The 14,205-nt window shown below is 49.3% G+C and overlaps 1 long non-coding RNA gene across 1 annotated transcript in view; it reads right to left on the bottom strand.

Moving 5' to 3' along the window:
- Positions 1–14,205, bottom strand: part of LOC311579347 — a 25,534-nt gene extending 11,329 nt beyond the window's left edge. The window contains exons 1-2 of the long non-coding RNA XR_014773128.1: positions 14,116–14,205; positions 13,951–14,035 (exon numbers count right to left, since the gene is read on the bottom strand). This is a non-coding gene — a long non-coding RNA (uncharacterized lncRNA). The remainder of the gene's footprint in view (positions 1–13,950; positions 14,036–14,115) is intronic.

The following is a 14,205-nucleotide window of genomic DNA, read 5'->3' as shown; positions in this document are numbered from 1 at the left end:
CATGAGTCTGAGTCTACGGGAGCCGTACCTATTCAAATCACCACAGAGCTCTTATGCTGTGGCAGGCACATTGCTATGCCCTTAGCTGCAGTGGTTTAAAGAGCTGGGGTGGAGCTCAGTGGGCGTGTTAGTTAATTTCCTGTTGCTGTGATAAAATACCATAAGCAAGGCAACTTACAGAAGGAAAGGTTTGTTTGGGCTTATGGTTCCAGAAGAGAAAAGGCCCATTATGGTAGGAAGCATGACAGAAGGCACCAGGCTTGAACAGGATGCTGAGGGCTCACATCTTGAATGACAAGCAGGAAGCAAACCCAACAAACTCAAAACAGTGCATGGCTTTTGAAACCTCAGAGCCCACCCCCAGCCACATACTCTGCCAGCAAAGCCGGACCTCTAAAACCTACCCAAAGGGTTCCAGCAGTTGGGGACAAAGTAGTCAAACAGCTAAGCCTATTCGGGGGGGCATTCTCGTTCCAGTGGGAGAACTCTTGCTTAGCTCACGCCCTAGTCTCAAACTTAACGGTTGTGGGGAAGGGTAAGAAATAACATGCAGCCTGGAGAGCCAAGGGACAGAAATAAGTAAGTAAATATATAGACAAGACCCAGCTCAAACAGACCCACAAAATGGCTACGAGTGATTTTTGATGTTTTTATTAGCCACTTGAATAAATGCAGGAAGCGTGTGTACCCTTGTGTGAGTGGAGTACTCACGATACGAGTATGGCCGTGGGAAAGACACCAGTGCTTCAGACTCATGGGAATGACAGGCTTTCCCTGGGTCAGGCTCAGGGCAATGACAAGGTCTTGCCCTGGTCCAAGTAGGGATGATGACAGTGTGTGCAGAAAGTGTCAACCACAGCTTCCTCCTTCCTTGCTCCCCTATGGAGATGCCCTACCAAGATCTACCAGTCCAGTCCCCTCCCGAGCTGTTTAAATAAACACAGAGTTTCTCCACCAGAGCTCCCAGCCCCCAGCCCTACTCCCACCCTGAGTCTTTCTGGATGTGTATCAGTCATTTCTTCACCCCCATCCACCAAGTCAGGTCCATTCCAAAGCCCTGCTGGTTGCAGCAGATAAAACTGAAAACACAACCTGATCCCCTGGTGTCCAGATGATGGAGGGGAAACATCAGGACCCACAAAACGCAATGAGGAGCATCCAGGAATTCGGTTGTGACAAGCGAGGTCTAGAACCGAGTTCCGCAGATCAGTTACACAGTCTCAGCATGTCACAGTCTCAGATGGTGCGCAGTTTACCTGGAGGAGCTTGCTGACTATCACGTGGCTATCTGTTTTGACTGGATGCTCAGAGGACCAGGCCATGGAATTCAAGGCATGCAAACCAAACCTGCTCCTGCCTTTATAGAACTTATAGTTTGATGGGAGGATAAATCACAGAAATATGAGCAATGCAATCTGTTGGTACAGATGATGACAGGTACCCAAGAGAAGGAAAGCAAGGGAAAGTGGGTGCATTTGGGGAGGGGTGCTGCTAGTAGAGGTGGGTGACAAGGACTACTGTTTGAGTTCCCAGGGAGCAGACTCTGATTGGGAGGTTAGTAATGCAGGGCATTTTTCAGACTGTGCCACTGTCATGAATGCCTTTGTGGGAGCCAATGGAAGTAGGCTTGGACAGAGACGGAAACTGAGCTGGGATCTGGGGCCATAAGGGCCTCAGCCAAGCCCTTAAGGAGATCTGCATGGGAATTAAGTTGTCAGAACTGTCTGAAATCAGGGCCAGGAGCCAGCCATTAGATACACACACGCACACACACACACACACACACACACACACACACACACACACACACACACCCCAATCATTGGATGTGGCCACTCTAGAGGAAGATACACCCTTGGACAGACAGCTTTATTTCAACCAAGACAATCTTCAGAGAACAACAGTTAGTTTGGGACAGTCCATCATCTGAGGATCTGAGTGACAGGTCTCAGTATCTCAGAGCAAGGGAAGGCTTCTGCAGGAAGGCAGCATTGCAATAAACACGCAAGGCTGAAGGCAGAGGGGCCTGCCGTGCAGATGCCCCAAGAAGAACAGGTGTTTAGGCACAGGTGGGCGCAGACTCTGGATGTAAGCCCTGTGGCTGTGTTTGGGTGCTCATGTGGGTGCAAACAGTGAGTTGGGGGTGGGGAGGAGGGAAGACAGCAGGGAGGCATCACCCATGAGCGGCTTTGTAAAGACCTGAGTTTTCAGTCAGAGATCGGCTCCTCTGGAGCAAGGACCAGTTTGAGCTGCATGTTGAAATGACTCTGTGGCGTGTGTGATGAGGCAGGAGTACAAAGGCAAGGGCTCAGCAGGGAGACTAGAAAGACAAGGCCGCTGCAATTACCCAGTCAGGGCAAAGCAGCGGAAATGAAAAAATGGGATTGACTATCTGGCAAAGGCACAGATGGTGCAGCTGGGCATGCTGGCACATTTGATGCGAAGGGAGAAGGAATGACCTTCAATGGCCAATCCAAGGTCTGGGGACTGAAACTGCTTGGGTAACATTGCTGTTACAAAATGGAGGCCCTTCTTCTTCAACATTCTACTGGGTTGAGTCCACTAGGCAGGTCGACCCACTGGGCATTAGAGCCACTTTCCTCTGGTGGGGAGATGCCTGCAGCAGGTGGTTAAGCCGAGCAGGTACAGCTGGAAGCACGGAGGGAGCTTGTACAGGGAAGCTGAGGGAACCTACCCAGCTTCCCACAGACTCAGGTTCCGGTGGTGGGACACAGTCTCAGGAGGCTGCTGATATAAATTAATTTACTAAGCATGGCCCAGTGATAGATCAAATGGCCTTTCTAATTTTGAAGTTGAGGTGGGCTGCATATAGAGATGAAGTGGCCACAGGTGCTGCGGGCACTCTTCTGGAATGTTCCATATCTTCCTGAGAGGAAGAGCTGCATTTTAGTTGCAGGGCTCTTTTTTTCATTCCATATCATGGCTCCTACACCTCTTCTTCACGGATATGGTGGGAGTCTTCGGGTCCAGATTTAAACCTTCATATTAGCAAGGTGTGGTGGTGTATGCCTTTAATTGCAGCAGGTGGTAAGCAGAGGCAGATGAACCTCTGTGAGTTCAAGGACAGCCTGGCCCATAAATGAGTTCCAGGGATGCACAGAGTAACCCCGCCTCAAAAAACAAACAACAACAAATCTTTATATCCATTTTTGACAAGATAAACTGTGGTTCAGAATGAGGAAAGGATTTCTTCCAGATCCTAGAAGCAGGGGCTGGACCCCAGGCTGTGTGGCTCATTTGGGACTCCTGCTTCCATATGCCAACTGCTCACCTGGCAGATGCCAAGGGAGAATTCACTGCAAAGGCCCACCCACCATGAATGACATTAGCAGCCACTTCTGGGATCCTGAGGTCATTGTGAGGTGGTGGTATCCAGGTGACAAAGCAGGCTCTGGATGTCAGCCCTGTCTGTGGCTGTCAGCATCCTGGCCAACTTGAGTTTGTTTTCTAGAAGCCCAGCCTCCACTCAGGGGCTACAAGTTGGCCATCCAAAGTGAGAGGCCTGGCTAGGTGGTGCCGGGAGCTGGCTGGCCACTGAGGCACAAAGCAGGTAGGGAAGAGGAGGCTTCCCAGACTCGGCTGATACTTACTGGGCAAGCAAGTCCCAGGGCAGATGGAGAGCTGACCGGGTTTCATGTTACTGTGTGCACAGGATATACACACGGGAAAAGAAAGATGCCAGTCTCAGGATTGGGGTTCCTTCCATCTGTGTGCTCTTAGTTACACATTCAGCCTCGTTTGCCTCTTCTTCAGAATTCCCAGAGCCGATCACTTCACTGAGGTCTAAAGTATGCTGGGTTCCCAGGAATGAGGACTTGATGGAGCCCAGTTGTCGGAGGGAGGCTGTTCCATGTGCCTGCAACCGCACAAGGTGGAGATGCAGGGAGAGGGACAGAGTCCGGGCTATGGGGAGAATGACAGTCCTGGGACCAGGTTCAGAGTTCTCCCTTCCTGTGACAAGCATCTGACCTGCAGTCACTCACCTAAGATTTAGATCATTGATGAGTACGTGATGGGACATCCTGCCCAGCCCAGGTCACTGTGGCCTCGGGGTCTCAGACTCAGTGTCAAAAGGATGTAGAGTCACCTCCTCAGTCCTCTCACTGCCCATGTGACTTTTGGAAACACGACTTAAGACATCCCAAGAATGGCTTTCCACATTTGCAAAATGGGCTTTATAAATACACCGTCATCCTAATCTTATTCTGAAAACTACATACATGACAATTACATGAACAGCATGCTTTGGGGATACCCAGAGCTCATACATGTAGCATGTGATGCTAGTAATGCTATCTGGAAGGAGCCAAAATCACTGAAATCAAATTTAACAGGGGGAAGGGCAAAGTTCCCCCACTAAAGTCCAAACCCAGAGCTCTGAGAAAATATTTTTTCCATCCTGTCTTAGAAAGATTACCCCTCCGGGTAATAAGCCGCTAGACCCTTTGGTAAACAACATGAAATAAGAACACTTTACATGCAATGACTTGTGGCATTGGCCTGTTTCTTTTCTCAGTAAACAAGCCCTGATTAGGCCTGTCTGAGGACCCCCACCCCCACCCCCGAGTGTGAGGCAGGAGGTTGGGGCAAATGCCCAGGCCTCCTCCCATTGGCCTTCCTGGCTGAAAGTTCAAATGACAGCCTCGAATCCCCGGAGCGGCTGGCCTTCATCCACCCAGAAACACTGGAAATGGATCCGCTGGAGAGTTAGCCAACAAGCATTTCTTGGAATCGTAAAAGTCTGAGGGCTGCTGCAATACTTCAGATTATCTTGTTTTCTTTATCCGTGGAAGCCAAGGTTTTAATGCTGCATCTGTGTGAGTATCTTTTGATAATAAGAACCAAATGTTGTTGGTGGAAATGACTGGAAATTACACTGAGGATCAGAATGCGGGGTTTTAGATTCCCTCTGGAAGGCCCACTGAGAAACAAACACACAAGACGTCTCTCCTACAAATCACCTAGGGATGTCGCAACCCTGGGGACTCCTGCTGCCTCCCCTCTCCAGTCATGGGTGGGCTGGGTCTGTGCAGCCTCTTCGGAGGCTTCCACCGGCTGGTGTAGATACCCCACAGCTCCAGTCAGATCTCCAGTCTTCTCTTCTGAGCATCTTCCTTAGCCACATCTAGAACTTTCTACTTAGATATCCCGCAGGGCATGTCAAAACCAAAACCCATTATTTGCCTCCAGCCTGGTCCGCTTTTCTATCACCAGGTGCCACACTGATGAAAGCCAGTCCTGGTCCTACAGGAGAAACCTGGAAACCATTCCTGACCACCCCTCCCCATGCTGCCCCTACCAGCCGATGGCCTGGTCTCACTCTGATGTCATTTCCCTCTTATCCACACACTTGGCTCCTGTGGTGGCACGCAGTCTCCCTCCAGACCCCGAGCCTTGCAGGAGCCTCCTCTGCCAAACTAGAATAGTACCTTCCCTTCCCAAGCCCACCTCCAGCCAAAATGATCTTTGCAGGGGCAGGGAGTGACAGATCCTATTCAGCCATAACCAAAACTGAAGGTGGGGCTGCAAGACAGTTCAGTCAGCTAAGTGCTTGATGTGCAAGACAGTAGTTCGATCCTCATCACCCATGTAAAAAAAAAAAAAAGGCCTAGCACTGTGATGCACACTTGTAATCCCAGCAATGGATTGGTAGACTGCCCCAAGAAGAAACCCTCTCTCAAAAAAACTAAGGAGACAATAGCTTAGTTAGCAAAGCAAGTGCCATGCAATCACTAAGGTTCAGATTTGGGTTCTTAGCATCCACTTCAAAGGTCAGGCCCCATGATGTGAATCTATAGCTCTAGGGCTCCACAGGGAGGAGACAGGCAGGTGGAGCCCTGGAGCTCAATGGACAGTCAGCTTATCCAATCCGTGAGCTCTGGGCTCGGGGAAAGACCCTGCCTCAAACACGAAGGTGGAGAAGGATAGAGAGACTGTGTATTGGCCTCTGGCCTCCACACATAGCAGCACACACATATACCATAGACTATGATACACAATTAAAAAAATATTTAATGATTACTGAGGAACAACACCCAAGGTTGACCCCTGGCCTCCACACATGCATCCGTATACACATGAGAAAAACAAAAACAAAACAAAACCCAAAAGCCTGAGTTGGGGATGTGACCCCATCAGTGTTCTCAACTTGAACTCCGCCTTCAGGAAAAAGGTGTAGACGGCATCAACATAAACTCATACTTAGGATCCACCAGGGAAGACCTTTCAGAAACTGCCTTTACTCCCTGATGCTCGGGCTACAGGCTACACTCATCCGGTCCCTCCTGCTCCCTCACTATGTCCAGCACAGTGGGACCAGTGGTCTGGTGGAAGGATTTAGTAGAACTGTACAGTGCAGGGCCTGTGGCAGGGGGATAGCTCTGATGTCGTCCTATCTACTAGACCTGTGTCCCCAGGTATGACATACCACTGCTTTCCTGAAAGCAACTCTGATTACCAGTAAGAAGAGCCCAAAGGATCGGAATTATTCACACTCCCTCAGGGAAGACCTGTGAGAAGGCTTGCTTAAGATTCCAGCCACTCCCTCCCGCCACCCCCTCCAGCACCCTCAGCAGCACACCATCCAGAGGTAACAGAGTACAAAGGAGGACTGACTGAAGTGGGGACTCCAGGGGCCGTAGCTTTTGTGACTTATCACCTATGTGGGGGGTCACCTGCACTGAGGTAAGCTTTTTTTAGTGGGTGTGTGGCAGCTTTTGAGTCACTGGCACTCCTGTAAGTAACCCCCAACCCATGCTCTCATAACTTAACCCCAATAACCCCAATAAATACATTGTAATTGTTTCTTTTGTCTGTTGGCTTCTATTTTTAATTTTATTTTATATACATTGGTGTTTTGCCGGCATGTATGCCTGTATGAGGGTGTCAGATCTTGGAGTTATAGACAGTTGTGAGCATGGCTTCTTATCTGGGGTGAAAAGATGTTTCTATTAGTCTCCTTCACCAAAACAAAAAAGGAACAAACAAACAAACAAAAAACAAAGTCAGCAAGTACCCTGCCATTGAGGAGGCTGTGGTCTGGGTAGCAGGAACGACTGAAAGGAAAGTTGATAAAGGGAGGATGGATCCTAAAGCATCAGAGCCCATCAGAGAATAGGCGGAGGGCAGACCAAAGGCTCAGTCAGTCTCTGGGGCCTGGCAAAGCATTAGTGGACGGCAATGGCAGGTTATTGAGAGAGAAGGCTTACGTGTTCCCTGGCTTCCTTTTCATGGTCTACCTTTCACAAGGGCTTTGCCTTGAAGACTCTATATCAGTGGTTCTCAACCTTCCTAACGCTGCCACCCTTTAATACAGCTCCTCATGTTGTGGTGACCGCGGCGCTCTTCCCCCTTGCCCCCCCCCCATTAAATTATTTTCATTGCTATTCTATAACTATGATCTTGCTACAGTTATGAATCATAATGTAAATATCTCTGTTTTCAGATGGTCTTAGGCGACCCCTGTGAAAGGGTCACTTGGCCCCCAGACGGGTCATGGACCCACAGCTTGAGAACCACTGCTCTGCGTGGAGGCTCACATACTTCACCTGGATCAGCTCCTAGGGCCTAGGCCAGCATCTCTATGGTGCAGGTATGCCTGCTGCCACCTTTGGGGCTTCTAAAATAACAGGTCTGAGTGCATTTGTTTGCTTTGCTTTTATAAGGCAGCCAGGAAATAAACATATGTTAGGTGAACAAAATTATTCCCTTTTTCCTCAAACAGCCCTCCCTGCTAGGCTGCCCCGACATGCCCCAAACAACAAGCTCAGAAGAGCTCCGTACGGGGTTCTGTTAGCTTCACAGAGCCTCCAGCAGAAAGGAAACCACAGCCCTTCTCTGTCCTGAGGCCTTTTGCTTGGGTTCCTCCATGTTCTGCTGATGGCCACTTGAGAGTGTCACCCTCAGATGTCTTCTGGCTTCAAATGAGGACCCTAAGCAACTAAGTCACATGGGCAGAGAGTACTGGAACTCAGGCACCTCGCTCCTGAAGGCGTGCTTGGCAATCTTGTGCCATCCCATTGCAGGGCAAACTTCAGCCCTACGTCTTCACCTTCCACATTCTCTTTCTCTCTCCGGGTAAGGCCACGAACAGCAGGGACGCAGGTTCTGAGGGAACCACATGGCACGTAGCTTTGAACAAAGCACTCAGCAGAGGTTTCCCAGCAGAGCACATAGGTGCCTTGCTTAATCACACACCCAGCAACCCTCACCCCACCATACTCTACTCCCCCGCCCCCAGTGAGCCCCTCTTTGGGATGATGGCATTAAAAGCTCCCCTCCCACCCCAGCAACATCTATTCATTGGCTTAGCATCCATGAACCCATCCTTCTGAGGGGAAGTCACCACACATCCCACATTTCCGAATTCTCCATCAATCACTCTGTGGTTTTCCTGGGGGATTGGCAGGCCTGGCTCTGGACACAGCAGGGTCACAGAACTGGCAGTGGAGTGGCCTTTGCACAGAGGAGGCATCCTAAGAGGGGGCCCACAGCCAGCCACCCCAGCCACAGCATCGCCTCTTCCATGGGGCGCCGAGTAATTGGTTCTGTATGGTGTTTGTTATGGCTTATGTCAAGAAATCAGAAAAGAAGCCGCTGGGGGGAGGAAGGCTTTTGTCAAAGACCACATGGCAGAGTCCCTGCTGCGGCTCTGCTAACCTGGTCCCAATTAGGAGTTTGTGGGACTCAGGCCCTTGAGCTTGTTTTTTGAAGCTCTTTCATTGAATTCTGCCTCCTTGGAGTCCTGCTTCCATTTCAGATTGCAGATTTGCAAAAAGCCTTGGAGGTATGCTTGAGCAGGGTCCTGCAGTCAGGCAGGTTGGAAAACTGCTCGCCTTCACTCTCCCCTCTGTACGAGGCAGTGCCCACAGCCAGGCTGTCAGGCTGACACTCATGTGGCTGGAGGCTGCCAGCCATTGCTGATCACCTTGATTCATGAGGGATCTGGATGGAAACTCGGGGAAAGATGCCATTTTCTTCCAAGCCTTGGGCACCATTTTGCCATCTACAAAAATACCCTTTGCTATATTTAGGCCACGCTAACAGGCTCTGCTCCCAGGAATGTTTCTCAGGCTGTTTTTATCATTTAATATTTTTTCCTGCCACCTGGAGAAATCATCAAGCATTTGAGTCCGTCAAACACACACACACACACAAACCCGCCCCTGAATTCACTCTTCTGGCAGCTCGCTAATTAAAACAAACCCCTGGCCAAATTACAACCTTCTAACGGAATTCAGGCGTCAGTGGAAAGTATTGGCATGTATTTTCTCAACCCCCGATGACTCCCTGCTGGTGTTTATGAGGTACCTGTCCTGTGCCAGGCCCTGCTCTGTGCTATATACAGGTTTTCTCACTTCAGGCTCCTATCCACTGTCCAGGTTAGAGGCAAGAAGACTAGGGAGATCCGGCCACCGGATCCCAACTCTATAGCTTCAGAGAGCTGGAGGCAAGGCCTGATTCAGGTTTTCTTGACTCTGTCCTGGGATTTGTGTGATGTGACACTTTCCCTAGAGAGATGTGAACAAGCATTTACTTACCTCAGATAGGGTTAGAGACCAGACCAAGGTGTGGACAACACCAAAGTCCCATCCTTGTGAATCAATGAATTTTATCTGCATTATGTACAGGCGTGTGGGTGAGGGGTTACTTACAGGAACAGAAATGACTCAAAAGCAGCTATATCAAAAAAGCCCTCCCCAGCATGAGTGACATCTCACGAAAGCTGGAAAACTGGAGCTGCAGGAGGGAGGATCAACATATTGGAGAGTGTCCTTTCCAGGTAGTTCACTCAGTCTCTTCCAGGCAGCTTGGCTGGTCTGTCCCCTCTAGGCAGCTCAGACTATCTGAGAGCTCTTCGCTGCCGTTCTTACTGCCCATATAAGGGAGGGAGATACCTAGTGAATCTGGTCAGTTTCAGGGACTTCCTGAAGCCTTTGAGTTGTTTACTTCCTGGGTGTAAGGAGCCTATGTACAGGATGGAATGTTTCACCTCCTTTTTGGAATATACTGTGTCTTAAGGTGCTTCCTTGTAGGAAGGACGTTATCCTCCCTTTTAACATCCTGTGTGTTAACTAGCTTCCCCAAGAGTGAGATGTTTCCTTCTTAGAACATTCTGTGTCTCAGTGAACTTCCCTCCAAGGCGGAATATTTGATCTCAGAGGAAATTGCTACACAACTTGACATTTAGCCTCCCTCCTATGTGACACACAGTGCTAGGACAGACAGGTTAGGGACACTGACTTCTGAGGGTGCATTCCAAGGAAGGGCTCTGACCTGGAAGGAGATGACAGGAGCCTCCTTCCTAGTACAATGATTCCCCGCTTCAGCCCCACTCTTAGAAGTCTGCTCTTTGCCTGTAGCCCTCCCTCAACATGAGGGTGACACTGGAGCTCCCTTTACTGTTCTTGGGACCCTAACACTACAGTGAAACAGAAAAGCTCCCCTAAATCAAAGAATCCCCTGTTCTTTGTGCTAGTCTGCCTCAAAGAATAGTTCTGGAGTGCATGTGGCCCTTGGCTCAGATACCTGGTCTGGTTAGCTCACAGACCATCATCCATGCTACTATTTGGGCCTGGCTAAGATTACAGCCAACAGCCTTCTTGATGTGTGATTTCTGACCTCCTTCAGGGTGCTGGGGCGGGGGGAGCGGAGGTAGCCACAACCCCAAGGGCTGCATTCTCCTGAAAATGCCATTCCCTGATGGTCACTCAGAAGTGACACAGGCCGCACGGCACACTCTGTTATATCCCTCCACCTAACAGAGAAAGAAGCTAAGGCTGTTGCCTTTTGTTCAGGTGATTGCCAAGGGGATTTCTCGTAGCCCAGGCTATCCTCAAAACTGCTATGTAGTTGAGGATCACGTCAAGCTTCTGATCCTCCTGCCTCCACCTCCTGAGTGCCGGGAATATAGGCGTGCACCACCACACCCTGTTGACGTGGTGCCGGAGATCAAATTCAGGGTTTCAAGCATGGTAGGCAAATAAACATTGTACCCACTGAGACACAGCCCCAGCTCCTGAAGCTGCCATTGAGAACATTGGGGCCAGATTCTTCCCAGAAACAAGGCTGACCTCAGCACTCTCCACAAGTCTAACCTCAGAGGTGTGGGCAATGGCTTTAAAGCCCTGCAGAAATGGTCCTGCCAGCCAGACCAGCCTTAGCCCCTCTAGAACCAACTATACCTCAGAGAGTCTTTCATGGACTGTCTGTCACCTGGATTGCCCTTCCCTGTCAGTCTACCTGGCATACGCGTCTTCTTCCTCTCTCAATCTGTATGGGAGTATCTGTTGTCAAGGCTCTTCCCCAGTAGTGCGTCCTCTCCCCTGCTTCTGGATTCTCCCATGCCTACCAGATGTGCCTCTCAGGGAACCCCTCTGACTGTCCTTTGTCCACCTCCTGTGGAAGACAGTAGGACCTGAGAGGGACTGAGGTGTGCTGCATGTCAACCTGACACAAGCTAAAGTCATTTGAGGAGAGGAAACCCCGATTAAGAAAATGTCTCTATAAGTCCCGGCTATAAGCAAGCCGGTAGGGTATTTTCTTGACTAGTGATTGTTGGAGGAGGGTACCGGTCATTGCGAGTGGTGAGCCTGGGGTCTATATGAAATCAGGCTGACTAAGCCAAAGGGGAGCAAGCCACAGCATCTGCATCAGCTCCTGCCTCAGGGATGCTACCCTCTTTGAATTCTTGTCCTGACTTCCTTTGATGATAAACAGGGATATGAAAGTGTAAGCCAAATAAACCCTTTCCTTTCCAACTTACTTACGGTCATTTTTATCGAGGCAATAGAAACCCTGAGACAGTGGTATGAATGTCTGCGCCTTCAAATCCTTCCCAGGATTGCCCACAGCAACTAGTGAATTGGTAGAGGAGCCACTATCCCCTTTGACCTCTGCCTTCCTCTGGTACCCACGCCACCCCAGTTAGTCTTCTCCCTGGTAATAAACTTTCAGAAGGCGTGATTGCCTAGGCCATGAATGGCCAGGGATGGAGCTTGGAGGAGAGGAAGGAAAAGTCCCGAGGCTCTTGCTTTGCTCTAGCAGCTGGCCAGGTGGTACTATCAGTCACAGAAGTCAGCTGGCATCGGTGTGAAAACTTTCACAGTCTAGGACAGCAATTTCTCAAGCTTCCTCATAAAATTCTTTCATTGCTACTTCATAACTGTAATCTTGTCACTGTTATGAATTGTAACTTAAAGCTGTGATGTGCAGAGTATCTGATTTGAGACCCTGTGAAAGAATCATTTGATCCCAAAGGGGTCATGACCCACAGGTTGAAAAACATTGTTCCGGGGGACTTAGACTTCAGAAATGAGTTTTCTTGCTGTGGGAGAGAGGGAAGCACTGAATGTGCAAGGAATGTATAATGACCTGAGTAAACTGTGTTGTTGACATGAGCACAGCCATGTCAAGAACTCCAATGCCTCAGACCCATGGAAATGGCAAAGCTTCGTCCCCCACGCCCTCAACCCCAGTTAAGCTCAGGGAAATTGCCAATGCCTTGTCCTGGTCCACGTACAAGTGTTTATGAATGATTGACAGATGTGCAAACACTATCAAACACAGTTTTCCCCTGAGGATATCTGCAGGTTGGAGCTGTCCCCCTAAAGCAGTGGTTCTCAACCTGTGGGTCACGACCTCTTTGGGTGTTGGGTGACCCTTTCACAGGGCTCACATATCAGATATTCTGCATATGGGATATTTTCGTTAAAATTTATAGCTGTAGCAAAATTACAGTTATGAAATAGAAATAATTTTATGCTTGGGGGTTATCACAGCATGAGAAACTCTATTAAAGGTTCGCAGCATTGGGAAGGTTAAGAACCACTGCCTTACAGGGACCTCCTTATTCAGTTGTATGCAACAAGCCTGCCTCCGCCACTGAGAGGTATATGATAAATGGGCAGAGCTTCTGGGCCTGCAGTTAGCACCCTCCACCAGAGTAAGCAGAACCCACCCAACCCCAGCTTTTGTTTATGGGTGTCTGTGTGTCTGTCCCTTTCCTCATCGCTCATTGCCCAGTCAAGTTTCTAGGACCAAGCAGTATAGGACACAGCATCTTACATTGCTAGAAAACCGAGAAGTCAAGATGTCTCCAGGGCTGGTTTCTTTGGAGCCCTTTCTCCTTGGCATCCTGCGTCTTCGTGTGACTGTCCCTTTACGTGTTTCTATGTTCCCATCTCCTTACTGGATTAGGACACGTCATAATGACCTCATTAAAGCTTAGCGCTTTACTAACTTCAAGTATGGCAGGGGCTGAGATCCTGGCCTTTAGGATTTGGGGGTGGGGCATGATGCAGCCTTTACAGCACATGCGTAGGCCGAGGTCTGAGAAACAGGCAAGCATCTAAGAGGCAGTGTTGGGGGTGCGTATCTGATTCAGAGGACAGCTTGGCAGGGGATATGAATTCAGGTGTAAGGAGTTAAGGGCAGTGACAGGGATCAAGGAATGACCGCATCAACACTGAAAGGGGAGAGAGGAGAACACAGGACCAGGGTCTAGGGCCTCCAGGGGAAAAGTGCAGATGGAAGCTGTGGCTACTGCATCGGAAGATCCTGGCTTAGGTAGAGTTCTAGAAGGTCCCAAACAAGGGGTTACTTTAAGGCAGTGGTTTTGAACCAATGGGTCCCAACCCCTTTGGCAAACCTCTATCTTCAAAAAACTTACATTACAACTAAGAACAGTAGCCAAATTACAAGTTATGGAGTAGCGACAGAAATAATTTTATGGTTGGGCGTCACCACAACATAAGGAACTGTATTCAAAGGTCTCAGCGTTGTTGAAACCACTGTTTTAAGGAAAGTTTCCATAGACCCAATTTTTCAGTATTAACACACACACACACACACACACACACACACACACACACACACGCATGCACACATGCACGCACACACGCACGACATAACCCTGGGGCCTCTTCATACCTGGTTTTCATCCAGCTCCCTGTCTTCTACAAGATGCAACACAGCTAGGGGCAGCAGCTGTGTTTCATCACCCCCAGGCCATGGTCTAGAAACAGAATAAAAATTAAAATAGATAAATATTGTATCCACCTAGCAGGTATGCTTTTCTATGTCCATGGAACCCACCCTCTGTCTGGGTAGGGCAAATCAATATGCCTTTGATCCTAAGATGCTCTTGACTTCTCCAGGAGACTCTGCAGTTAAATGACACATCCG

The sequence above is a fragment of the Acomys minous genome (assembly GCF_964271855.1).
Source record: "Acomys minous genome assembly, chromosome: 12".
NCBI lineage: Eukaryota > Metazoa > Chordata > Mammalia > Rodentia > Muridae > Acomys > Acomys minous.
The sequence above is the reverse complement of the archived record's forward strand: the minus strand, read 5'-3'. Positions and strand labels throughout refer to the sequence as shown.